The sequence below is a fragment of the Podarcis cretensis genome (genome assembly GCF_951804945.1).
Source record: "Podarcis cretensis genome assembly, chromosome: 6".
Classification (NCBI taxonomy): Eukaryota; Metazoa; Chordata; class Lepidosauria; order Squamata; family Lacertidae; genus Podarcis; species Podarcis cretensis.
The window spans coordinates 31,211,622-31,227,777 of record NC_137175.1 but is presented as its reverse complement, the minus strand read 5'-3'; the positions used below and the strand labels follow the sequence as shown (position 1 = coordinate 31,227,777).

At 41.5% G+C, this 16,156-nt stretch overlaps 1 protein-coding gene across 1 annotated transcript in view; it reads left to right on the top strand.

Annotated features, from left to right (window-relative positions):
• The first annotated feature begins 258 nt into the window (after positions 1–258).
• TOX2 (TOX high mobility group box family member 2) overlaps positions 259–16,156 on the top strand; it is a 259,364-nt gene continuing 243,466 nt past the window's right edge. The window contains exon 1 of the mRNA XM_079979446.1: positions 259–280. The gene's annotated coding sequence lies outside the window, so the exon portion shown is untranslated. The remainder of the gene's footprint in view (positions 281–16,156) is intronic.

The following is a 16,156-nucleotide window of genomic DNA, read 5'->3' as shown; positions in this document are numbered from 1 at the left end:
GGGAGGTTAGTGTTTAATGAGGTAACATTGTTATTAGTAGGAAGAGTCTGAATCTGTAATTTTTGGGTGCCAATGGAACAGTCTGCTTTTGCAGAATATCTTGAGCTGCTCTATTGTGTAGTAATGTAATGCCTGTTGCTTTATGAATTGCTTATAGCATTTAGATCTAAAAAGAAAATGAAAAAAGCCTCTCCCCTGCATTTTGGACCTCCGTAAGTTAATCTTCTAATTGCTATGACCCTGTCAAGATGAGATCATCTGATTTCCTCAGTATGTTCAGGTAAGAATAATTCCACATTTCTGGTACCACTCTGTGCAATCCAGATCCATTAGACTTGCCATTGACTTTAACAAGATGTGGACTGCATGCAAAATGTGTCATCCAAAGCAACGGTGACAGTTGCAGTTTGAAATGTTTCAAGCTGCCCTTTAACTTTCATTTTGATAATTGGTTGACAATGCAATCCTATACATCTCTACTAAGAGGCACATTCCACTGAGTTCAATTAGACTTACTCACAGGTAAGTGGGATGTGAAAAACAAAGTGTAGTTTCTCAGCTCACATATTTTGAATGTGAAACATCATTGATCTTGAAATTTAAATTGGCTTTCTCTGGGAGATCAAATTTTAATAGCTTTGACAGCAACGATACATATGTGAATAAAGTTTACTTGTGTTTCACCTTTTTCCATCCTCATTTAATACTGTTATTCTTTCATCTATTTGATACCAAGGTGGGATAAAATGTTAAAATATTAATAATAATTAGTAGTAGTAGTAGTAGTAGTAGTAGTAGTGTTTTAAAATTACACATACAGACTTCTCCAAAATAATGTGAAATGTAGCCTTTACCCATGTTGAGGGTATGAAGACATATGTGAACTTGCTGAAGCTAAGTAGATCTGAGTCAATGGGAGACCATATTGGAACCCTGTGTTGCTGCCTTAGGCTTCCTGGAGAAATGTTGGCTGCAGGGGTTGTGAGTTGTTTCCATGTTATAGCTGGGATCAAAGGATCACAGGCACAGGATAGTTTATGTATTCCGAAGAACAAATAGAACTTGCAACGAAATGTTGCAGTAGTGGCTGGCAGTGTAGCATGGATAGGACTGTGTTGCTTTTTGGTTACGGAGACTGGGAGGGGAAGCTGGGTGTGGTGTAGGAGCAGTGTTCAGAAGCCAACTTGGCAATGTAGGCTGGCTGCTACAGGGAGCTTCTGTTCATGGCTTCAGCCAATCAGCCATTGACCATGCTCCCCTCTCCTACAAAACATTCCCCCTCACTTTTCCGCCCCAACCCCCAATGGCCATGGCCACTGAATACACACAGTTTTCGTTGCATTGTTTTTTTGGGTCCCTTGGGATTTGCTCTAAAGATTTTAGTACTTTGACAAACCTTGGGGTCTCTCAGCGTCTGCCGATTCCACCCTCTTGAGTAGGGGCAAAGCTGTTTTGGCTACATAAGCGATGGCACTCACCCGCTGAACTTCAGAAATATAAAGAAAATTAAATTCTGCAAAGCAAAAAGGAAAGCTTGTTAGCTTCTTAGCTATAAGACTCAGAAACCTTCCTTCCAGGAGGAGATAAAACTATTGGTCCATACAGCCACAGACAGCATTCTGACCTAACAATAGCAGCTGCCCTGTACTGTACAAAGGCAGGTGTTTGCCTTTCCTATATTCCCAGACTACACTAACCAGATCCTTTCCTGCACTGTAAAAAAGAAGGGAGCAAAGGGGAGGGGAGAAGCATATTTTTTAAAAAAATGTCTGATTCAACATTATTGCTTTGGCTCAAGGGGTATGAGACTTGACATTAGAGAGCAAAGGGGAGGGGGAGTTCCATTAAGCACTATGTACTTAATCCTAGAGTTTATAGAGTTCACCTAAAAATATCCAGGTTGTGAAACAAGATAGAGTATAACACATAAACACTGTGGTTCTATTGTACTTGGGGTAGGGGGGTCTGAGGATAATAGAGATTCTTGGCCTAATCAGATAAGATAAGCAATGGGAGGAAACCAGTGGGGTGGAGGCTCTTTTGCGGCTTAGTGTAACAGGATGAGGCCCTTTGCTACATATCCCCGGGGATTTAGGACAGATGAGACTAGCTCTTGCACCTCATAACTCTTATCCCTAGATCAGGATGCAAACCAAGGCTCCAAATGGTGCCAGAATACAAATCGCGGCCGCCATCTGCACTGGTTGTGTGCAGTGCAGGGTTTTCCAGAAGCTGCTGACATCATGTGGCTAGAAAAAAGGTGTAGCAGTGAAAAAGTGGGGCTACCAAAGCCTTCTTTGTTTCTTGTCCTATGAAACTTTGAATATGCCTATTGTGTATTAATCTTATATGTTCCTCCAAGGAAGTTTAACTACAATACATGTATGCTATCTGGTGCTAACTGTACCTCAATCATTTAAGGTTGGTTATTCAAAGAGATAAGCCTTATTATGTTGTGAACTGCCCTGAGATCTATGGGTATAGGACAGTATACGAATTTAATAAATTATAAAGTTGTAATATTAATAATATTAATAATATTAATAATAATATTAATAATAATAATATTCATATATACCAATGAAGGGAGGGAAATGGGCAAATCTGCCATTTTTGGTTTCTCTCCATCTCTCATTTTTCCACTCTTCAGTTCAGTTCCACGCCTTTCTCCATCAATTTGCAATTTCTTTTTAAAGTCCTCGTGGAAATTCAACAGCATAGTGCAAATTTCTTCTAATAAACACATTTTAGGATCTGGTTTTGCCCTTATATACGTATTTTGCAAATTGGTTTTGCCTGATATATTCAATTTTTTTTGTATGTTTTCATCAATATATGCATTTTTTAAAAAACAATATTTACAATATGCATTTTTGTGACACCTTATTTGACCAGAGAATAGCATTGCAAGGAGCCCAGGGCAGTAAACAAGTGATTAAAAAAATAAAATAATCTTTTAAAATCTTAAAAATAATTCCAATGCAGATGCAGACTGGGAAAGATCTCAACTTAAAAGGTTTTTTGAAAGGGGAAAGTTTTCTGTGGGCACCAAAAAGACAGCAGAGATGCTGCTTGTCTAATATTCAAGGGAAGACAATTTTAAAACACAGGGCGCCACAATGCTAAAGGCCCAATTTCTATAATGTACAGAAGCAACCTTCTGATAAGATGTTATCTGCAGAGCACAGTGATCAATTTGGGTATATAAGTGGTGAGAAGATATTTCAGGAATCCTGGCACCAAACTGTATAAGGTTTTAAACACTCAAACCAGCACAGCAAACTTAGCCTGGTAGGCTAATAATATCCTGTGCCAGCAAGCAGTCGAGCCACCACATCTTGCATGGACCAACATCATGGGAAGCCCCAAATTGAGTGCACTGCAGTAACCCAGCCTGGAGGCCAGCAGCACATGGATGACAGTTCCAGTCCACTCTGCTCACCACAGCACTTAGGATCTGAAAGGCACTCAAACTGCCTTTGATACCATTTGAAGCTCAGACTGGGAGCTAGCATAACCCTGCATTGGCCTCAACCTGTAGTATGTGGTGCATAGGATTCTTTGCAGATGCTCATGTTGACTTAAATGTTCCAATAGTCCTCCAGCATTGTCTGGTCTCGTTCACACATGCACATCAAGTGCAAATGAACACATCGTTGCAGGTGCAATGTTTTCCAGTGGGTCACACATTCACCCGCCAGTCATTAAATGCATCCCAAACAAATGTACAGAAAATCAAATGGTGTTTGTTGATTGATGAACCAGCCCACTGGGAGTGCATTCCCCTGAGCACATTCTCCCTATGTATTTGGTCTTGAAACTAGCTCACTCCCACTGTCATGTCATTTTTGAAACGAGGTGGTACCACAGGTAGCTGTTACATGCCATTACTGTTGACAGTGGGTTTTATCATTTTTATGTGAGAGAGATTAACTTACCAGCTTTTCCTCTTTACAAAAAATACTTTGGGCTGTGGAAAAACAAAGTGAAGGGTGAGATGGGTTTCCATAATCCAACAGGTAAATGCTGCCCCCAGCATCTGTTTATAGATATGGACGTGATATAGCAGCATGTAGCTGTCGCAGTGATTTTCGGTGGTTTTGTTATGTGCGGTCTGGAACTTCACAAGGGAATGAATCCATTCATCTTGGAATAAGAGGGAGGAAGGGAGTGGGGGTGGGGAGACGCCACAATCAGGCAAAAAGGACCAAAAGGCCAGATGAATCCTACTGCCACAAAATAGTTCAATAGTTTTTATTCTTTTGTATCAGGCACAAAAGTACTGCCCTGAGTACTTGTCGTCATTAAAGATCTTTACAAAGGGAAGTCTATAGTGTACTGAAGGTTTGGTGGGGGGCAGGAAACACGTTTCCTGCATTTGAGGTAGACTTTACCGTGGTAACATCTTTTGGTGAAAAGGGAAGGTTCTGTTTGTTGGTTTCTGCTCTCTTCACTGTGCAGCGAAAGTGCTTGTCACGAGACAGGTGTTTACATTCCACAGTCAATTGCTGTTGGGTTTTCTCACGGGAAAGGGAGACTGGATGTGACGTACACTGGTTTCCTGTTTTTCACTGTTCTTTGCAGTTCAGTGTCTGTTGTTCTCTCCGTGATTTAGAGGAGAGAGGATGCTTTTTCTGCTCCGGCAGAGGCAAGATGTTTTTCTGTAACCTACCAGCTTTGAAATGTAAATAAAGCAATATAGAGCATGTTGGCACGTATTCCTCATCATTCCGCTGTGCACTTGGGACACTGCAATATCAACACTGTTAGTGAGGGGAGTGATGAGGAAGGAAGTGTCTATCTGAGCAAGGAAGAGTCTATCTGCTGTGTGGCCGCTGCCAATGTACATTTGCTCAACTTTGTGAGACAATTGCTAACCAGGGGTTGGGGAAGAAATTTGATCCAGTTTGCATTTAAAAGAGAACCTACCTAATTTGCACTTTCCTAAATAATGTGTACTGCACTTTCTCTAAATCGTGCAGTGCAATCATTCAGCCAAATAATTCGTACAAAAATATTTACACTAGGGTAAAGTGTGCTTTAAAAAGGAATGTGTTAATGAAAATAACACACAAAAATGCATTTTACCAAAGAAAATTGACTTACCAAAAAATGTGCATATTGGACAAAATTGGAAATAAAAATGTGTATATTAGGAGAAATTCACATTAAAAGGATGATGAATTTTCATGAGGGTTTTAAAAAATTAAACTGATGTGGAAATGTGGAGAACTGAATTTAAGATTGGAAAAATGAGATGCAGAGAAACTAAAATTGACAGATTTGCCCATCCCTGTTGCTAACATAAAAAAAGACGGCAACAATGGCGGAAAACCCCTTACTCCAAACACTTTGTATTTCGGCAAATGCTGTTTCACAAACAATGTCAGGTTGAGAATAGATCCATGCAGAATTCAGTCTGTGGCTCAGCATTTGTGCTAGTTTTAACCAGCACTGGAAGGAGAAGACTGTGGCCTGGATCAGATATCACTTTGAACCATGTTTAAGGTTAACAATGGTTTAAAGGTGAATGTGCAGCATGCCAATGTGAGGGGCAAAAATTGTGGCTAGGTCACTTTCCCACTCCTTCTGTTGCTGCGCCACTGAGAGCTAAGCCATTGTTTGGTTTAGCATTACATCCAATCCAGGGCTCATGGTTTGCCTCTCTCCAAACAAGCTGTGAGCATGTTCTTGGCTTAATGCTCCTTGCTTGCTTTCTTCACTGGAGGTGAAGCAAAACTGCTGTGTGTACCTGTGCACCACCACACTGCATGCTTGCCTTTCAACCATAGTTATGCTTAATGATTTCCAATCCTTGAACCTATCTATCTCAGTTGTGATCATAATAAAGGCAAACTTGAAGACCTTGGGCCAGCTTTTCTTAAGACTTCTGCTTGGTAGTCATAACTTTAACGTATATATATATATTTATTTATTCCATGTGCCTAAAATATAATGACACACCTCCTTCTCCCTCCCTTCTTTATATATTTCCTCCCTTTTTCATAAATGTTCTTTTACTGGTACTGGTTCTTTTGCTCATTCTTCCGTATTTGTGAGTTGCTAAAAATAAATAAATCACAATTTTTAAAAATGTGTTAGCATCACTCCACGGTTCACTACAGGCAAGCAACACAAGCCTGCGTCTTTCCCTAAGACTGCTTTTTACCATGACTACATTTTGGAGAACTGGTCACCTTTTCAATTGACAACAAAGTACTGCAGCTGGTAGACAATTTGGATGAGGATAAAGGGGAAAGTGGTTGCATGAAAGAATAAGGGGGAGAAGAATCACTTGCAGGTAGTTTGGCTTGGACTGGGTGCACACAGATGTCTCCTGCCTTGCTACCATACAGATCTGTATCATTCTCATCTTTCCTGAATAAGCATCCCATTACTCTTTAGGCAGCCAATGCTACAGGCAGGCAGTGACTTAATTCAGTCATTCCTATATGACTGCTCTCTGTTATCCATTTGGTTTGCATTATGATTTTTTTCCTGGTTTAACCATGACTGATATGCAGGGGGTGTAAATTACTCTGCAGAATTTGTGCCTTACCTAACTATAGGTATTATACACACACATAGGTGTGTGTACAAACACCATACAAGAAAGCAACTTGGTCTTAACCAAATCCTCAAAGAAGTTTGGGTTTGAAGTATTTGTACCTCATTTGCCTGTTAAATGCCCTGTGAGAAATTCTTTATATCCTATTTGGTTTGGTTTGATCTTTATAGGATTCACTATTACTGTGCATCATCATGTATGTATGAAAGTGTCAAGAGAGTATAGATTACAGTTCTTATTAAATTCACCTACAGGCACTAGTCTGGATTCTCCCGATTGCTCAAAACCCAATCTATTCAAGCAATATAAAATAAGACAGGCTGTGACAAATTTATAAGCTACTTGCCACTTCCTTATCCCAGTGCAACCACAAATTCAGGTCATTAGTGTATGTTGAACATGCTGAAAATATGTTGCTTCCCCTCCTATTCTCTTTGATCACTCTGGGGCAAGATCATGTGTCTGTATGCAGTGCCAATGGACTACTTTCCTTTTTATGTCCTGTTTTGAGGAGGCCAGTATTTTCCATGTACTCATAGCAGATTTTAGCCAGGGGTGGGGAATGAGATAAACACACCCTCCAAGGAACAATGGTAATGAGCCTAATGAGAGGCAGGCAATAAGGTTACCTGCACCAGGGGCAGCTGGGACAGGGGTTAGTGCATTTCCCCCCACATAATAACTGTGATATATTTAAAGTTATTAACAGGTAAAATTATGCAATATTTTCTTTTCGTTTTGAAAAAATAGGACATGTTTTCTAGGTGGTGGGTGAAACAGAGCAATGACTATACTCAGTAGCTATACACATTCATAAATGAAGTGTCCTGATATTCATCAGTACAGGGTTAACTTTTGCTTTATATTACATAAAAAGGTAAAGGTAAAGGACTCCTGACAGTTAAGTCCAGTCGCAGACTACTCTGGGGTTGCGGTGCTCATCTCGCTTTACAGGCTGAGGGAGCCGGCGTTTGTCTGCAGACAGTTTTTCCGGGTCATGTGACCAGCATGACTAAGCCACTTCTGGCGCAACGGAACACCAAAACCAGAGCAGCGCACAGAAACGCCATTTACCTTCCCACCAGAGCTGTACCTATTTATCTACTTGCACTGGTGTGCTTTCCAACTGCTAGGTTGGCAGGAACTGGGGCAGAGCAACGGGAACTCACCCCGTCCCGGGGATTCAAACCGCCAACCTTGCAATCGGCAAGCCCAAGAGGCTCAGTGGTTTAGACCACAGCACCAGCCATGTCCCGTCTTATATAAGTATATTATTATTATTATTCATTTTATTTCTATACTGCTTTTATATTTTTAAGGAAAAATCTCAAAATGGTCTACAACACATTAAAACATCAAATAAAACAAGCCAGAATAAAACATTGCTGGAGAAAGTCAAATACAAAGTATACATTCAAAGCAACATAATTAACAGGAAACTAAAATATTACCTTAAAATTTTTTAAATAAAACATTGCAAAGGAGGTCAACTACAAAATGTTCATTCAACACAAGAAATTATCTTAAACATTTCAAAAGAAAACATTACCAACGGAAGTCATAGAATCATAGAATCATAGAGTTGGAAGAGACCACAAGGGCCATCGAGTCCAACCCCCTGCCAAGCAGGAAACACCATCAGAGCACTCCTGACATATGGTTGTCAAGCCTCTGCTTAAAGACCTCCAAAGAAGGAGACTCCACCACACTCCTTGGCAGCAAATTCCACTGTCGAACAGCTCTTACTGTCAGGAAGTTCTTCCTAATGTTTAGGTGGAATCTTTTTTCTTGTAATTTGGAACCATTGCTCCGTGTCCACTTCTCTGGAGCAGCAGAAAACAACCTTTCTCCCTTCTCTATGTGACATCCTTTTATAAGTCAAACATAAAGTGCACATTTAAAACAGCATATTCCCACAGAAAAGATGTTTCTTTGGAATTTCTGTGATACTGAGGCCCAAGGGCGGAGAGTATGGCCTCAAACATGAAAAGTCTGGTTACAGTACTGACTCAGATATAGGGGTACTCAGGAAGCCAAAACTGGTCCAGGCAGGATGTGAGACAGGGGGCGGGGGAGTGTTCTATTTACATAAGGCCCAATGACTGGTCAGCAGCATTCTCCAAGCCTATTCCAATCCTGATCTCCCATACCAGGGAGTGCACTCTTTTCCAGCCCCCTTCTTTACACTCACCTAAAAATGGGGAAGAAATTCAATTCATTTTGCATTTAAAGACAAATCTGCCTACACTGCTGTTCCTGATACAATATGCAAACCAAAATATAGCCATATTTTCAAATTTGCACTTCTTTGAATTTTGAATGGATGGAATGGTATGTCACTTTCCCTTTTTGGGGTTTCTCATTTTTCCAGCCTTAAGTTCAGTGTCTTTTGTAAGATTCAAAACAGAAATGTTCATAGAAGCAATACAGTGTTAAAGTCAGATTAAAACATAAGGCAAGTGTGTCTGATGGCACTGGCACCATGAGAAGAAATCATTATATTCCATGGAGTGTTTATTTGTTAAAGCAATTCCACGTTTGTTTGTTAGTTAGGCTGATGCCTTAATATTATGCATTAATGGACTCACTTTTTCAGCAGCTGATGATTGTGGTTCTAGAAAATTTATTGTTACTATAAAATGAGTCTCTCACTTTCCCTCTGCCTCTCTCTCCTGCTAATTGACAAAGAGGCCCAGTAATTAAAGTACAATAAAAGTTTTCCAGTAATTAGTTTCTGTTGTTTGGTTACAGGCCATCAATTGTTCTTTAATAATACTGATTGTTAACATTCGGTAGTCAGAAGTCTCTCAAAGGATTCTGGGGCACAGCCACTTACAAACACTACACATTCCATTCCCATGAGGGCATTTTGCATTCAGAAGGAAGTTAACCCTCTCCTAGTGTACAATGCTGGTATGATAGCTTTCTGTTTCTGGATAAAACAGCTGAACTAATGACTGCAGGCATGTAGCTACGGCAATTTGGACTGCATTTGCAGGATACGGTACTCAGCTTTTACACCAGTTCTTTGGTGCTAGGCTGGAAGTATGGAAAGTTTTGATACTTGGATTACTTTGTCCTTGCAAAAACAGATAAAAATAACAGTAATTATATAATTATCATTATGATTGAAGAAGCACATGAAACAAACTAGACAATGAGGTAGAATTTTCATCATACAATGTATCCTTCAAATCCCTTTTCAGTTCCTTCTTTCAATCTAGTTGGAAAATCTCCATCTTAAAACAAACAAATAAACTTATGCCTCCTTTGTTGGCTACATTTCAGCTTCACATTTCAGACTATTTTTCCACTGCCCAAGCAAGCAGGGGATGTGTGTAGCTCCAGATTAGCTAGTAGCCACCAGCCCTAAGAAGCTCTCAGTGTTAATTGAAGCAAGCATTTTTCTAACCATCAACGCATATTGGCCTATAAATTGTATTTCTGTGTGTTATATGGTTAGAATGGGGATGTTTACTGGAAAGTGATTAATAAATGAAGTAAATAAATAAATATTATAGATGCATCTTTAGCTATTAAGCTAGACGAAAGTCTAGAGGAAATATGAAAAAAGATACCACAAAATTAAACATTGGTGGTATTTCCAGGGAAGTGCATCATTGTTATGAAATAAATAAATCTGATCCTTACCCAATCCAGTCACTTATAGTACAAAGGCTGCCTTGCAGTTCACCTCGGGTTGAGAGAAATAATTTTCTGCTTAATTTTCAGTAAGGCTTGCTATTTTCAATCCCACACTACGGATATGTGATTTCTGTTCAGTTGAGCCCTACAGAGCTGTGATGTTTGTGGATGAAGTGGACTCCCTCTGTGTAACTCTTGTATCTAAGCATTGTGGCTCAGTTACAATTTGCAATAACTGAGCCTCAAATCAGCTGGCTTAGCAATTCACCTGTTTCATGAGAAATCCTGACTGGCATAAGTATGACCTCTGGTCTGATTTATTTAAAGCTCTTTCTGTGCAGCGCTGCTCCCTGAGTTGTTTTGAAGGACCTGGTCTTGTTGCCCCAACCCAAATCCTGTATTTGCTTTATTTCTGACATGGGATCTTCCTTTCCTTCCTGATCCTTTGTGCTTAAAGATGGCATCAGGGTAAAATACTTGAAAGCTCTACTTCAGGGAGTAAAGGTAAAGGGACCCCCGACCATTAGGTCCAGTCGTGATCGACTCTGGGGTTGCAGCGCTCATCTCGCTTTATTGGCCGAGGGAGCCGGCGTACAGCTTCCGGGTCATGTGGCCAGCATGACTGAGCCGCTTCTGGCGAACCAGAGCAGCGCACGGAAACGCCGTTTATCTTCCCACTGGAGCGGTACCTATTTATCTACTTGCACTTTGACGTGCTTTCGAACTGCTAGGTTGGCAGGAGCAGGGACCGAGTAGATAGGGATAAAAACAAGGGTCTTGGTCAGCCTTGAAGTCCATTCTGAGTGTTTTGAGTTCTGTGGTATGGCAGAATTTTAGGAACACTGCCTTATACTGAATCAGATCATTGGTCCATGTAGTTCAGTGTTATCTATCCAGTCTTGCAGTGGACATTCCCAGCCCAACCTGATTATGTCAGGGATTGAACCTGGGACGCTCTGCATGCAGGTGACACACTGCATCTAAACTATGGCTTTAAATGGCCATTTAACATAGCACTGCTGTAAAGGCGCTACAGAGAACTTTTAGAACTACTTGCTCATGAACAGGGCAGATGTAGTTCAGATTGCACAGGTGAGATCTGTGGTGGCCGGATGAATAGTTGAGGGTAGGTTCTGCTGCAAACCGGAAAAGCCATTTCTAAGGAATGAGTTTTAGGGAAAGTAAGTGTTATTTCAGTTTAGAAGAGTTGCCTAATGCTTTTTTCTCACATCATATCTAAAACATAGATTGGCCTAGAAACTTCAGATTTGTTTAATGCAAGAGGCCGTGAAGTAATCTAAGGAAGAGGGTGATGTGCAGCTTAGGAATTATTCACATCTGAGTTAGAAATACATGAGTGCGCCAGCAAAAAAAATACCACTTCCGTGCAAGTACATAGAAAATTCTGCTCCAATATGTTGTGGAACACGTCTAATTCAACACAGAGTCATTTCCAACAATGCTAAAATTACAGAGTAACTAAAGCGTACTCATAGAATCATATAATTGTAGAGTTGGATGGGATCCCAAGTGTCATCTAGTCCAACCCCCTGAAATGCAGGAATCTCGGCTAAAGCAGCCATGACAAATGGCCACATATGGGACTATTTCTGAGGGTTCCCTCCCATCCCAAAGTGGTTTGCCTGGTGGGGTGGAACCACCCTCCTAACTTCCCAGCAAAGGGAGGGTGCTGCTGCTGCCTGTCAGAAAGGAGAGGGTGAGTGACATGGTGGGGAGGCTGTGGCAGTGTGGACACAGTGGCAGGAGTGCTAGACTGGTTCCACTGGAATGACTGCACCGCACTGACCTTCCTAGCACAATAGTAAAGCACATGGTCCCTGATTTGACCCCTGGCATCTTCAATAAAAATAATCTCAGGTAGTATGGCTGCAACAAACCCGTAGCTGAAACTCCAGAGACCTACAGGCAGTTACAGAAGGCTGCATGGGCAAATGGTCTGACTAAACGTGCAAAGGTCAGTGGTAGAATGGCACACCGAGTACAGAGAGGATGTTGTGCGCAGAGTCAGCGTGCATGGTCACATCTCCCTACGCTGCTGGGGATATGTGTTTGAAGAGAAGACTTGTAGGGCCAGCCCTACCATTTGGCAGAGTGCTGTGGCCACCTCAGGCAACAGATGCTGGGAGTCAGGATGTTGGAGGACAATACTGTGTGTTTTGTGGCCCTGTGCCCACTGTGCTAGCCTGTGAAGAATGTTGTCTCACTGCCAGTACTGAAGTAAGATTCAACTCAATTGACTGTAAGTGGAATGGGAGTGCATGGGATGCCATTTTGCCCTTCGCCTCAGGCAGCAAAATGTCTTAGCCCTGGAGAGGCGGCTGACAGTAGTGGAACGCTTAACTCTTCCCGTTCTGTTTAGGTAAGCTTTTTTATGATAATGCCCTTTGAATTTGATCTATTTGTTTTGAGCTTTGGTTAACTTTTGCTGCTCTTCATTATTCTGCTGATTGTTTTATGGTTTTATTCTCTTGTTTTTGTTTTTGTGACACCTGAGGGTGTCGTATAGGATGGAAAATGCGAGATATAGATTTTACTGTAAAATTCTAGCAAACCTAAAATGTTGCCACAGCAGTTTTTAATATGACTGACAACATCTCAAAATCCAAGAAAGGTTGTTTGTGGGTTAATACTGGGCCTAGGAAGCGAAAATAGCCTTTCATAAATGATGAATGCCAAGTATCAAGGCTAGCAGTAGCTGGCCAATACTTGAAGGTAATCTTTAAATCCTCAACATCAAGTACATTCAAATAAGAGAAATCACTCCTGCCAGATTTATGTGAGCTATGAGCAAATGCCAGACAACCTCTCAAACCAGAGGAAATAATGTGGCCCAGTGTCTTTTATCCTGTCAAGAAAGGACAAGTGAAATGTCTGATAGAGCTCTGTGGACTTTTCAGAAGGAAAATTATGCTAGCCTGTCACAACTATAAAGGTAGCCTGTTTTAGGGCCATGATCCAATTTTGCCCCTAATGTTCACACATCCTGTGTATCTTGAGCACCTCCTTGCTGCTGCTGCTGCTAATAATAATAATTGTTGTTGTTGTTGTTGTTGTTGTTGTTATTATTATTATTATTATTATTAATACCCCGTCCATGTGGCTGGGTTTCCCCAGCCACTCTGGGGAAACAACTTTGCAAGCACAGGACAATTTGCAGTCATGGTAGATCAGTGCTATGAGAAAGAAAACCAATCACAGAGCTCGAAAGGACCTCAAAGGTCATTAAGGAGCACATGATGTTGCCATATGATGATTCAGACAATTGCTCAATCCAGCTCAGTATACACAGTGGTGGCAGGTCCCCTTTGGGACTGGCAGGGCAGAAGGTTGCACTACTGATCCCCTGATCTTGGAATCATTTATTTTATTCTGGGGCAGTTTGTCTCTTTTCAGTGCTACACTACAAGTAAGATGCAGTGACTTCTATTTCACTTATTGTTGGTCTTCAACTGATGGATTGCAACTTTAGCATACAGCTGGTTGCACTTGAGATCTGTGATGGCTATCTTTTAAGAGAGGGAAAGCAGAAAGCAGTGGCAGAGCTTCTACTCTGAATGGAGAAGGTCCCAGATTCAGTCCTCAGCATCCCCGAGCTGGACTGGGAGAAAACCCTATCAAAAATCCTGAAGAGCAGCTGCCAATCAGGGTAGACATTCATCTGCATTGTTCCTATGATCTGTGCTCAGCAAAAGAAACAAAAGGGAATAATTCTGTAGTATACATGGATCCATTGATACAAACCTAACGCGGGGATGAGAAACCTATTACCCCCTAGATCATGGGTAGGCAAACTATGGCCTGGGGGCCGGATCCAGCCCAATCGCCTTCTCAATCCGGCCCATGGACGTTCCAGGAATCAGTGTTTTTTTACATGATTAGAATGTGTCCTTTTATTTAAAATGCATCTATGGGTTATTTGTGGGGCATAGGAATTTGTTCATCCCCCCCCAAAAAAATATAGTCCGGCCCCCCACAAGATCTGAGGGACAGTGGACCGGCCCCCTGCTGAAAAGGTTTGCTGACCCCCTGGCCTAGATGTTGCTGGACTACAGTCCCCACCACGTTTCACCATTGTCTTTGCTGGTTGGGGCTGAGAGGGGTTAGAGTGCAATAAAATCTGGAGGGCCACATGTTTTTGATCCCTGACCTAAGGCTTTGGAATCTAACCCAAGGACTCACAGGGAAGTAAACTGTTTGGTGTCATGACTGTGAATGTAAAGGTAAAGGTAAAGGTACCCCTGCCCGTACGGGCCAGTCTTGACAGACTCTGGGGTTGTGCGCCCATCTCACTTAAGAGGCCAGGGGCCAGCGCTGTCCGGAGACACTTCCGGGTCACGTGGCCAGCGTGACAAAGCTGCATCTGGCGAGCCAGAGCCGCACATGGAAACGCCGTTTACCTTCCCGCTGGTAAGCGGTCCCTATTTATCTACTTGCACCCGGAGGTGCTTTCGAACTGCTAGGTTGGCAGGCGCTGGGACCGAGCAGCGGGAGCGCACCCCGCCGCAGGGATTCGAACCGCCGACCTTTCGATCGGCAAGTCCTAGGCGCTGAGGCTTTAACCCACAGCGCCACCTGCGTCCCCGACTGTGAATGTATCTGTGTGCAAAAGGGAGAGATCATCATCTGAAATATTTAAATTTAGAGTTATGCCATTTGCTTTAATGAACTGTATCTATCTAATTTGCACATGACAAGATTACATTCTTGCCGATTACCTTTTCATGTGTCTGGAAAATTTAGTCAGGTCTGTCTATCACCCCTGACTTAAGCAGTGAGAAGCTGTGTCAACTGCACCCTCATTTTTCACACTCCTCCTTTATTGACTGTTAGTTGCCTGGCCAAGGGAACCATTTTGGGGCCTGTGGGGAGACTTTTGGCTTGCCCTCATGATTGTTTTCTTGCTTCTCAGACCCATGTTGCTGCCTTACTTGCTGAACGGTCATGGCTCACAGTGGGCATGTTCCTGATTCTCCCCCTGGCCCCCACATTCACTGAATATTTGAAAAGGTTTATAGTGAATACCAGATTATGTATCATGTGTATTGGGGGGGAAGAAATAGAATTGAGATTGCTTAGTGAGTGTTCACACGTATTCAAAACACTATGCATTGTTTCAGACAACTTTTAGTTGCCTCCGAATGGGTGGAGGAGCGCATGCTTAATGATCTGCATTGTGTTTCTGTGTTTTCCCATGATATAAAAACACACCACGTTTATTTTAAATGCCTTTATTACTGTGCTGTTACTCAAAATGTCGTTCCAACATTTCCTTAGTTTTTCATGTCAGAGTTAATTTTTTTAAGAACTCTGTCTCACCCTTGAGAATCTGTTATCTTCCTAGATCTCCTTATATCCCAGGGAATTTATCCTTTTATCCTTTCAGAAAGAATGGGATTGATAACATGTTCCCCCCTCAAATGCAGGGCTTGAAACCAGATAAGATTTTTTTAAACAACATGGCAAATGATAAGAGGTGTTACCAAAATGTTTCGTATAAGTGGTGGGATTGTTTTATTTTTGTATAATAAATTAATCTTGCACAATCCATCCACCAAGTGGCTACAAAAAGAAAGCCTTGATGAGTAGCCCCGATTCAGAAAGTGTAACATTATTCCATTGCATTAAAATGTTTTAAAGGCCACATTTATGATTGCATTCTTCTAATGCCTTTCTTCTAGAGCTGTGATCTTTTAAACATGATTACTTGCTTCACATATTATTTTCTCCCCTGATAACATGAAGAGTAATGGCTGTACAATTCTCCTCCTCCCCCTCCCCTTTTTGGTTTAGTTACAGGCACCAAAAAGCTAGTGCTTTCTAACATGAGTCCCAATATTTTTTTAAAAAAACAAAATACCCATGTCACCGTATATATGCAACACGGTAGATTTTCTTTCTGACGCCCAGATTATTCAACTATAA